The sequence below is a fragment of the Oncorhynchus keta genome, chromosome 3, assembly GCF_023373465.1.
Source record: "Oncorhynchus keta strain PuntledgeMale-10-30-2019 chromosome 3, Oket_V2, whole genome shotgun sequence".
NCBI classification, from domain to species: domain Eukaryota; kingdom Metazoa; phylum Chordata; class Actinopteri; order Salmoniformes; family Salmonidae; genus Oncorhynchus; species Oncorhynchus keta.
This window is the reverse complement of record NC_068423.1, coordinates 21,347,946-21,359,502: the sequence shown is the minus strand read 5'-3', so window position 1 is coordinate 21,359,502 and position 11,557 is coordinate 21,347,946. Positions and strand designations below refer to the sequence as shown.

At 47.5% G+C, this 11,557-nt stretch overlaps 1 protein-coding gene across 2 annotated transcripts in view; it reads right to left on the bottom strand.

Annotated features, from left to right (window-relative positions):
- LOC118363449 (carbonic anhydrase-related protein 10-like) overlaps positions 1–11,557 on the bottom strand; it is a 362,043-nt gene that overhangs the window by 143,158 nt on the left and 207,328 nt on the right. The window lies entirely within an intron of this gene.

The following is an 11,557-nucleotide window of genomic DNA, read 5'->3' as shown; positions in this document are numbered from 1 at the left end:
AGAGGGAGACGGAGGAGAGAGGGAGACAGAGGAGAGAGGGAGACGGAGGAGAGATGTAGACAGAGGAGAGAGGGAGACGGAGGAGAGAGGAGACAGAGGAGAGAGGAGAGGAGAGAGGAGACGGAGGGAGGGAGACGGAGGAGAGAGATGAGACAGAGAGAGAGGGAGATGGAGAGAGAGGGAGACAGAGGAGATGTAGACAGAGGGAGAGGGAGATGGAGGACAGAGGGAGACGGAGAGAGATGGAGACAGAGAGAGAGAGGGAGACGGAGGAGAGAGGGAGACAGAGGAGAGATGTAGATGGAGGAGAGAGGGAGACGGAGGAGAGAGGAGACAGAGGAGAGAGGGAGACGGAGGAGAGAGGGAGACGGAGGACAGAGGGGAGACAGAGGAGAGAGTCGGGAGAGGAGAGAGGGAGACGGAGAGAGAGAGGAGACAATGAGGAGAGGAGACGGAGGAGATGAGACATAGGAGAGAGGGAGACGGAGGAGAGGGAGACAGAGGGAGAGAGGGAGACGGAGGAGAGGGAGATGGAGGAGAGAGAGACAGAGGAGAGGGAGACGGAGGAGAGAGACAAGGGGAGAGAGAGAGACAGAGGAGAGAGGGAGACAGAGGAGGAGATGAGAGAGGAGAGAGGGAGACAGAGGAGAGAGGGAGACAGAGGAGAGAGGGAGGTGGGAGGAGAGAGAGAGAGGAGAGACGGAGGAGAGAGGAGAGGAGAGAGGGAGGAGAGAGAGAGACAGAGGAGAGAGGGAGACAGAGGAGAGAGGGAGACGGAGGAGAGGAGATGGAGAGAGATGGAGACAGAGGAGAGAGGGAGACGGAGGAGAGAGGGAGACAGAGGAGATGTAGACAGAGGAGAGAGGGAGATGGAGGAGAGATGAGAGAGACAGAGGAGAGAGGGAGAAACAAGGGGGAAAGGAAGACAATGAGGAGAGAGGGAGAGGAGAGAGAGACGGAGGAGAGAGGGAGATGGAGGAGAGGGAGACAGAGGAGAGAGGGAGACGGAGGAGAGAGGGAGATGGAGGGAGAGAGGGAGACAGAGGGAGAGGGAGACAAGAGGGAGAGGAGACAGAGGAGAGAGGGAGATGGAGGAGAGAGAGAGAGGAGACGGAGACGAGAGAGAGAGGGAGACAGAGGAGAGAGGGAGACAGAGGAGAGATGTAGACAGAGGAGAGAGGGAGATGGAGGAGAGAGGGAGACAGAGGAGAGAGGGAGACAAAGGAGAGAGGAGACGGAGGGAGAGAGGGAGACGGAGGAAGAGATGTAGACAGAGGAGAGAGGGAGACGGAGGAGAGAGGGAGAGATGGAGGAGAGATGTAGACAGAGGAGAGAGGGAGATGGAGGACAGAGGAGACGGAGGAGAGACGGAGACAGAGGAGAGAGGGAGACAAGGGGAAAGGAAGACAATGAGGAGAGAGGGAGACAGAGGAGAGAGAGAGACGGAGGAGAGAGGGAGACGGAGGAGAGAGGGAGACGGAGGAGAGATGGAGACAGAGGAGAGAGGGAGACGAGGAGAGATGTAGACAGAGGAGAGAGGAGACAGAGGAGAGAGGAGATGGGAGAGGGAGACAGAGGAGAGAGGAGACGGAGGAGAGAGGGAGACGGAGAGAGAGGGAGACGGAGGAGAGAGGGAGACGGAGGAGAGATGTAGACAGAGGAGAGAGGAGACGGAGCGAGAGAGAGACAGAGGAGAAAGGGAGACAAAGGAGAGAGGGAGACGGAGGGGAGAGGGAGACGGAGAAGAGATGTCGACAGAGGAGAGAGGGAGATTGAGGAGAGAGGGAGACAGAGGAGATGAGAGAGGGAGACAGATGGAGGACAGAGGGAGACAAGGAGGAGAGAGGAGACAGAGGAAAGAGACGGAGGAGAGACGGAGGAGAGGGAGACAGAGGAGAGATGGAGATGGAGGAGAGAGGGAGACGGAGGAGAGAGGAGACAGAGGAGAGAGGGAGACGGAGAGAGAGGGAGACAGAGGACAGAGGGAGACGGAGGAGAGAGGGAGATGGAGAGAGGGAGATGGAGGAGAAAGGGAGACAATGAGGAGAGAGGGAGACGGAGGAGATGTAGACATAGGAGAGAGGGAGACGGAGGAGAGAGGGAGACAGAGGAGAGGGAGACGGAGGAGAGAGAGATGGAGGAGAGAGGGAGACAGAGGAGAGAGGGAGACGGAGGAGAGAGGAGATGGAGGACAGAGGAGACAGAGGAGAGAGGGAGACAGAGGAGAGGGAGACAGAGGGGAGAGGGAGATGGAGGAGAGAGGGAGACAGAGGAGAGAGACAGAGGAGGAGAGGGAGACAGAGGAGAGAGGGAGACAGAGAGAGAGGGAGACAGAGGAGAGAGGGAGATGGAGGAGAGAGAGAGACAGAGAGAGAGGGAGATGGAGGAGAGAGGGAGATGGAGGAGAGAGGAGACGGAGGAGAGAGGGAGATGGAGGAGAGAGGGAGACAGAGGAGAGAGGGAGACAGGAGAGAGGGAGACAGAGAGAGAGGAGATGGATGGAGAGAGGAGACAGAGGAGAGATGGAGACGGAGGAGAGAGGGAGATGGAGGAGAGATGTAGACAGAGGAGAGAGGGAGACAGAGGAGAGAGGGAGACAGGGGAGAGAGGCAGAGGAGAGATGTAGACGGAGGAGAGAGGGAAATGGAGGAGAGATGTAGACAGAGGAGAGAGGAAGACAGAGGAGAGAGGGAGACGGAGGAGAGAGGGAGACAGAGGAGAGAGGGAGACAAGAGGGAAAGGAAGACAATGGGGAGAGAGGGAGACGGAGGAGAGAGAGAGACGGAGGAGAGAGGGAGACAGAGGAGAGAGGGAGACAGAGGAGAGATGTAGACGGAGGAGAGAGGGAGATGGAGGAGAGAGGGAGACAGAGGAGATGTAGACAGAGGAGAGAAGGAGACGGAGGAGAGAGGGAGTCGGAGGAGAGAGGCAGAGGAGAGATGTAGACGGAGGAGAGAGGGAGATGGAGGAGAGATGTAGACAGAGGAGAGAGGGAGACAGAGGAGAGAGGGAGACGGAGGAGAGAGGGAGACAGAGGAGAGAGGGAGACAAGAGGGAAAGGAAGACAATGAGGAGAGAGGGAGACGGAGGAGAGAGAGAGAGACGGAGGAGAGAGGGAGACAGAGGAGAGAGGGAGACAGAGGAGAGATGTAGACGGAGGAGAGAGGGAGATGGAAGAGAGAGGGAGACAGAGGAGATGTAGACAGAGGGGAGAAGGAGACGGAGGAGAGAGGGAGTCGGAGGAGAGATGTAGACTGAGAAGAGAGGGAGACGGAGGAGAGAGGGAGTCGGAGGAGAAATGTAGACAGAGGAGAGAGGGAGACGGAGGCGAGAGAGAGACAGAGGAGAAAGGGAGACAAAGGAGAGAGGGAGACGGAGGGGAGAGGGAGACGGAGGAGAGAGGGAGAGAGAGGAGAGATGTAGACAGAGGAGAGAGGGAGACGGAGGAGAGAGGGAGATGGAGGAGAGAGGAAGACGGAGGAGAGATGTAGACAGAGGAGAGAGGGAGACGGAGGGGAGAGGGAGACGGAGGAGAGAGGGAGTCGGAGGAGAGATGTAGACTGAGAAGAGAGGGAGATGGAGGAGAGAGGGAGATGGAGGAGAGATGTAGACAGAGGAGAGAGGGAGACGGAGGCGAGAGAGAGACATAGGAGAAAGGGAGACAGAGGAGAGAGGGAGACGGAGGGGAGAGGGAGACGGAGGAGAGAGGGAGACAGAGGAGAGAGGGAGATGGAGGAGAGAGGGAGACAGAGTAGAAATGTAGACAGAGGAGAGAGGGAGATGGAGGAGAGAGGGAGACAGAGGAGATGTAGACAGAGGAGAGAGGGAGACGGAGGAGAGAGAGGGAGTAGACGGAGGAGAGAGGGAGATGGAGGAGAGAGGGAGACGGAGGAGAGATGTAGACAGAGGAGAGAGGGAGATGGAGGAGAGAGGGAGACAGAGGAGATGTAGACAGAGGAGAGAGAGAGACGGAGGAGAGAGGGAGACAGAGGAGATGTAGACAGAGGAGAGAGGGAGATGGAGGAGAGAGGGAGACGGAGGAGATGTAGACAGAGGAGAGAGAGAGACGGAGGAGAGAGGGAGACGGAGGAGAGAGAGAGACGGAGGAGAGAGGGAGATGGAGGAGAGAGGGAGACAGATGGGTGACTCTCTCTCTCTGTGTCTCTCTCTCTCACAATGGTGTAAAGTAATTAAGTAAAAATACTTGGGGTAGCTGTACGACTTCAAGTTTTACTTCACTACATTCCTAAAGAAAATAATGTACTTTTTACAACATATATTTTCCTTGACACCCAAAAGTACTCGTTACATTTTGAATGCTCAGCAGGACAGGAAAATGGTCCAATTCATGCACTTATCAAAGAGAACATCCCTGGTCATCCCTACTGCCTCTGATCTGGCAGACTCACTAAAAACATGCTTCGTTTGTAAATGATGTCTGCATTGGAGCGTGCCCCTGGCTATCTGTAATTTTAAAAAAAAAGAAATGGTGCTGTCTGGTTTGCTTAATATAATACATTTGAAGTGATTTATACTTCCACTTTCGATACTTATATATATGAGCAATTACATAGACTTTTTCCAAATGTTGTTACATTACGTTATTCTAAAATGGATTAAATAAATACACATTCTAATCAATCTACACACAATACCCCATAATGACAAAGCAAAAACAGGTTTTTAGAAATGTTTGCAAATGTATTAGAATTAAAAAACAGAAATAACTTATTTACAGTATTTAGGCCCTTTGGTATGAGACTGGAAATTGATCTCATACTACACAGCAGTGAAAGGTGTTAGTTCCACTGAGATGGTGTTTCTTTGTACTAGCCTCCGCTACTCTTTTTAAAGGGACAACACCATCCTGGATGGACCAACAACCCTTTACTTGAAAGTTTATTAACTTTTGTGTATACAGTGTCAAAACCAGCAATCAGATTCACTTGTCTTTGTACTATAGCTGACTCTTTGTGTGTAATTATATAGTTTCCAAATGCATTGTATTTTTAAAACCAAACACTTTTTGACTTTAACTCAAGTTGTTTTTTACTGGGTGTCTTTCACTTGAGTCATTTTGTTTTAAGGTATCTTTTCCACCACTGCTCTCTCATGAATATCTGTCTCTCAATCTCTATTATTTTCATGTTTTCTCTTTATTCAATCTCCTTCACGCACTCTCTTTCTCCCTCTCTCGTTCTCCCTCTCTCGTTCTCCCTCTCTCTTTCTCCCTCTCTCGTTCTCCCTCGCTCTCTTTCTCCCTCTCTCATTCTCCCTCGCTCTCGTTCTCCCTCTCGTTCTCCCCCGCTCTCGTTCACCCTCTCTCGTTCTCCCTCGCTCTCTTTCTCCTTCTCTCTTTCTCCCTCTCTCGTTCTCCCTCGCTCTCGTTCTCCCTCTCTCTTTCTCCCTCTCTCGTTCTCCCTCGCTCTCGTTCTCCCTCTCTCATTCTCCCCCGCTCTCGTTCACCCTCTCTCGTTCTCCCCCTTCACCCTCTCGTTCTCCCTCTCTCTTTCTCCCCTCTCGTTCTCCCTCTCTCATTCTCCCTCGCTCTCGTTCTCCCTCTCCCATTCTCCCTCGCTCTCTTTCTCCCTCTCTCGTTCTCCCTCGCTCTCTTTCTCCTTCTCTTTCACCCTCTCTCGTTCTCCCTCGCTCTCGTTCTCCCTCTCTCTTTCTCCCTCTCTCGTTCTCCCTCGCTCTCTTTCTCCCTCTCTCATTCTCCCTCCCTCTCGTTCTCCCTCTCTCGTTCTCCCTCGCTCTCGTTCACCCTCTTTCGTTCTCCCTCGCTCTCTTTCTCCCTCTCTCGTTCTCCCTCTCTCATTCTCCCTCGCTCTCGTTCTCCCTCTCCCATTCTCCCTCGCTCTCTTTCTCCCTCTCTCGTTCTCACTCGCTCTCTTTCTCCCTCTCTCGTTCTCACTCGCTCTCTTTCTCCCTCTCTCGTTCTCCCTCGCTCTCTTTCTCCCTCTCTCGTTCTCACTTGCTCTCTTTCTCCCTCGCTCTCTTTCTCCCTCTCTCGTTCTCACTTGCTCTCTTTCTCCCGCTCTTTTGAGTGCCAGAACATGGGGGGAGCAGTAATGAGGGCCATGGATCAGAACATCGGGGAGGCAATGATTAGAGCAAGGGACCAGAACATGGGGGGAGACCAGGGAGAGTATAAATCACTCTTCAACAGGTGAAGGAGATGAAGCCAATATGTGTGCTGACACTCAAATCAAGAAACAGTACCTATAAGCATCTTTCTAATACGGGCTAGAACAAAATACTTCCTTGACAAAGTTGAATGTATTGTTTTAATATATAATAATAATATAATAATAATATAATAATAATTGTTTTTATCTTCTACTGGTGTGAAAAACCTCAAACATCAAGTATGCCATTTTTGAAATTGAGCTTTTCTAGAGAAAAGCTGCCCTATAGAGTGGGCGATCATTGCTAGTGTGCTTACTGCTACATGTGAGGCCTTGGCAGCACCCAAACACTTGATTGATGAGAAAATGGCGATGGATGTAATGCCTTTCCAAGTGGGCCAGACGCGGACCTGCGTCCCTTGCCTGTGTGCACTCGAGAAAAGAATATGGCCGCAAATTGAAAGCGAGAAAAAAAAAATGGTGTACCTTGAACTTTTCCCCAAATTCATTTTGGAAATACAATTTACAGGATGCTTGCACTGCAGAAAGAAATTGGTGCCGGGTCATATATAAAACAATAAGAATGAGAGAGGAGACTTCCTTTATGATGGATGTTAAGTGTGTTGGCACCAGGACCAAGGCTGATTTTCCCTCCACCTGGACCCGTCACGGACATCTCTGAATGTACAGTTCCTTCAGAACGTTTTCACACCCCTTGACACCCCCCAACATTTTGTTGTGTTACAGCCTAAATTTAAAAGGATTTATATTGAGATGTATTGTTACTGGCCTACTCACAAAACCCCATAATGTTCTGTTTTTATATATATATATTTTTAAACAAATGAATAACAAATTAAAAGCTGAAATGTCAATAAGTATTCAAACCCTTTGTTGCCTAAAAAAGTTCAGGAGTAAAAATGTGCTGAATAAATCACATAATAAGTTGCATGGACTAGTAATAGTGTTTTACATGATTTTTGAATGAATACCTCATCTCTGTACCCCACACATGCAATTATCTGTAAGCTCCCTCAGTCGAGCAGTGAATTTCGAACACGGATTCCAACCACAAAGACCAGGGAGGTTTTCCAATGCCTGGCAAAGAAGGACACCTATTGGTAGTTGGGTAAAACAAAAAAAGCAGACATTGAATATCCCTTTGAGCATGCTGAAGTTATTAAATACACTTTGGATGATGTTACACCCAGTCACTACAAAAGATACAGGCGTCCTTCCTAACTCAGTTGCCGGAGAGGAAGGAAACCGCTCAGGGATTTCACCATGAGACCAATGGTGACTTTAAAAAAGTTAGAGAGTTGAATGGGTGTGTTAGGAGAAAACTGAGGATAGATCAACAACGTAGTTACTTCACAATACTAACCTAAATGACAGAGTGAAAAGAAGGAAGCTTGTACAGAATAAAACATATTCCAAAACATGCATCCTGTTTGCAACAAGGCACTGAAGTAATACTGCAGTAAATGTGGCAAAGCAATTCACTTTTTGTCCTGTATACAAAGTGTTGTGTTTGGGGCAAATCCAGTACCACTCTCCATATTTTCAGGCATGTTGGTGGCTGCATCCTGTTATGGGTATGCTTGTAATTGTTAAGAACTGGTGAATGTTTCAGGGTAAAAAATAAATGGAATGGAGATAAGCAGAGGCAAAATCCTAGAGAAAAACCTGGTTCAGTCTGCTTTCCACCAGACACTGGGAGATGAATTCACCTTTCAGCAGGACAATAACCTAAAACACAAGGCCAAATATACACTGGAGTCGCTTACCAAGAAGATGATGAAGATTCCTGTTCTTCTTATTTTTTGTTGTTGACAATTTTAAAACACAATACAACCACACATGTGGATACAGTACAATGCCATTAAAATCTTACTTCCATTGTGGTCCTCATGAAAATACATGAAAACAAATACACAAGATTATAACATGAAAAAAACAAATACATCTCAAACACATCTCCTCAATAGGGAGGAAACTATAAAAGGAATCAAATAGCTACCATGTAACGTTCATTGAAAACAATTACAGTATACTTTCTTTATGCCTGTTCAGTTTTAGAGCATTTCTTAAGGTTAATTCAAAACTCCCTAGCATATGGATGTATTTTATATGGTTTGGTACACCATTCCATTCCTCTGCACCAGTGTTAAGGAAAGAGCTTTTAATGAAATGAAACTAACCAGACAGGTAACTGGGGCAAGGTCATGTATCACTTTAAAAACCATAAACAGTTTGATCTGCACCACCTGGAGCTCAACTGGAAGCCAGTTCAGTTTCTTGCAATGATTAGGACATGTGCTTCTTGACTATAATTCTCATTAGTTTGTTTTTGGTCCGTTTGAAGTTTGCACTTCATATTTTTTGTTATGCCACTGAACCAAAAGATACAGGCATAGTCATAGTTGCACTGTATCAGAGATGTTGCCAGGGTTCTCATAGTCTCTGTATTCAGGAACTTGTCTACCCTAGCCAGGAACTTGTCTACCCTAGCCAGGAACTTGTCTACCCTAGCCAGGAACTTGTCTACCCTAGCCAGGAACTTGTCTACCCTAGCCAGGAACTTGTCTACCCTAGCCAGGAACTTGTCTACCCTAGCCAGGAACTTGTCTACCCTAGCCAGGAACTTGTCTACCCTAGCCAGGAACTTGTCTCTAGCCAGGAACTAGCCAGGAACTTGTCTACCCTAGCCAGGAACTTGTCTACCCTAGCCAGGAACTTGTCTACCCTAGCCAGGAACTTGTCTACCCTAGCCAGGAACTTTGTCCTGGAGTGAAACCTTCCCAATGCCTCTGAGAGCCAAGAGTTCACCTGTCATGTGTTGGTCCAGTTCCAATCCCAATTATGCAACAGATCATTTTTCCTTCAACGCTAAACCATTACACTTGACCGAGAAGTGTTTGGAACCAAACAGTATCCATTCCGTCTTCCCGAAATGCAGAGACAGTTTGTTGTCGGATAACCACTTACAGGCTTTAGTAAGTTTGCTGCTCAGGGCCCCAAAATGCTCCCCTGGGGGACACCACAGTTGACCCATTTAGCAACAGACAGTGTCCAGCCCACATCCATCCTTTGGAGCCTATCAGTTAGGTATGACTTCACTAGGGATGCACCAATATGACATTTCCATACCGATATCCGATATTTTCCTTGCCAAAAAAATAAATTAATTAACATACCGATGACCATTAGTTAAAAATGTTGCTGCCTTTTAAGCATTCTAGTACAGTTAAATAGCTGAAACACACACACAAACACTGACCAAAAAGTTATTTTGTTGGCATTTACATATGTCCCCATTACCAGTAAAACATAACATCATTATTTCACTTGCTTGCTGTGCTGTTTCATTGTTCATTTGTTCAGTCTCAACCTGGATTTCATCATACATGTCAAGCAGTGAAGTTCCAGCTCTGTCTGTCCATGGCCTCTCGTCCTCGGTGTGCACTGTCACTGTGTCTGTTTCCTTCTTGCGAGAGAGAGAGAATGCCACCAAATCACTTGTTCACAGCCTGTAGTAGAGTACTTTCCCAAGTTAATCCGACGGTCTCTTATGGCATTTTTGTTGAGCAGCCATGACAGGGTACCATGTCAGCTGCAGACGTAGTTGAGCTTATTTCTCGAGTCAGTTGTTCGAATGGAGCTAGGAGTGTTCATGTTTCCAAGTTTCAAACATGTTCTCAAATGCCATTGAAATGGTAGTAGCGGTATGAGAACCAGCACATTCTCAAGCATGCAACATGGCTTTCTTCAATACGAAATCCTTGTCGACCCACTGTGCTGTCAGACATCGCTGGTCCAAATGTCAGTTTTGAAGCTAATAGCAGTGACGCCCATAGCAAGTAGCTCATGGATGTGAGTTTCAACAATACTGTGTAACTCCGGTAGGGCAACATAGGAAAAATAGCACCTACTTGGTAGTGTGTACCGGTGCTCGACCAATCGGCGAAAGCCAACATCATCCACGACAGAGAGTGGTTGTTAAGGGCAATGCATTCCATTATCTTGGCATTTTATTACTCTTTCAAATGACTGCTCGACTTGTTGACTGCTCGATCCACACGGCAGACAGACATTGTGGGCTAGGTCAGGAATGCTGAGTTGCACGTGTACCGCTATATTCTTTGTGGTGACATTAAGTCATCTACGTACGTTATATAGGTATGAACGTTAGCTTTGACATCAGTTTTGTACATTGGGGTTAAACGAGAGATTGGGCCGATGCCGATGTTGGCATTTTTAGCTAATGTCAGCCGATTCTGATATGCTTACCGATATATCGTACATCCCTAGACTTCACCCATAATAAGGAGTTGGTGCAAAAAAACTATTGCTTTCAATTTGTACAACAGAATATCATGGTTTACACTATTGAATGTTTTTTGTAGGTCAAGCATGACCATACCACAGAAGTTGTCACTGTCAATTTCTTGCTTGATCAAATCTGTCAAGTATAGTAAACAAGTGTCGGTAGAATAGGATTGTCTAAAACCGGACTGAAGGTCATATAAAATGTCATGGTCATCAATGTACTTCATGATCTGTTCATAGAGTGCCTTTCTAAAACCTTTGTCATGACTCTCCCAAGAGGATCCGAAGGATCAGGTTGACAGTGGGTCTGCTCTACAGCGCCCTCTCTCACACGCAGAGGGGGAAGAGGGGTGAAGTTGTTACAACAGAGAGATATTTTGTAGTACTGTGACATCCAAGATTGGATAATGAAACAATACTTCTGTAATCCAAACATTTGGAATGGTCCGTGGGTATTTAAAGAACTATCCTGTCAAATTCATGAAGACGATATAACCAAATAAGGGTAACTCTCCAAATGTATACAACCCAGTCGGGGCGGCAGGGTAGCCTAGTGGTTAGAGCGTTGGACTAGTAACCGGAAGGTTGAGAGTTCAAACCCCCGAGCTGACAAGGTACAAATCTGTCGTTCTGCCACTGAACAGGCAGTTAACCCATTGTTCGTAGGCTGTCATTATTATTATTATATTATATATATTATAACAATTTGTTCTTAACTGACTTGCCTGTTAAAATAAAAAAATAAAAAAATTATAAGATTTACATCTAAATGTTGTGGAACTTATATGATTAAATATGAAACTATCTGTGAGAAGATAAAAATCTGAGTTTAGCCTTCCATGTAAAGTTTCACCCAGGCAGTAACCACGCCCACGTGAGCACAGACCTTGTGGCAATGTGACTGACACCGCCCTCCAAGGTGAGTGCTTATAAGGACTCGCTGAATAATCAACCATTGGGACCAGTACACGGACGGTAAGCCAGATGTTTATAATGGTTTGACTCTTCATTGATGTGGATAAGGGTGCGCTCCCTCTGCTGTTTCCTGAAGTACAAGATCAGCACTTTTGTTTTGTTGACATTGAGGGAGAGGTTATCTT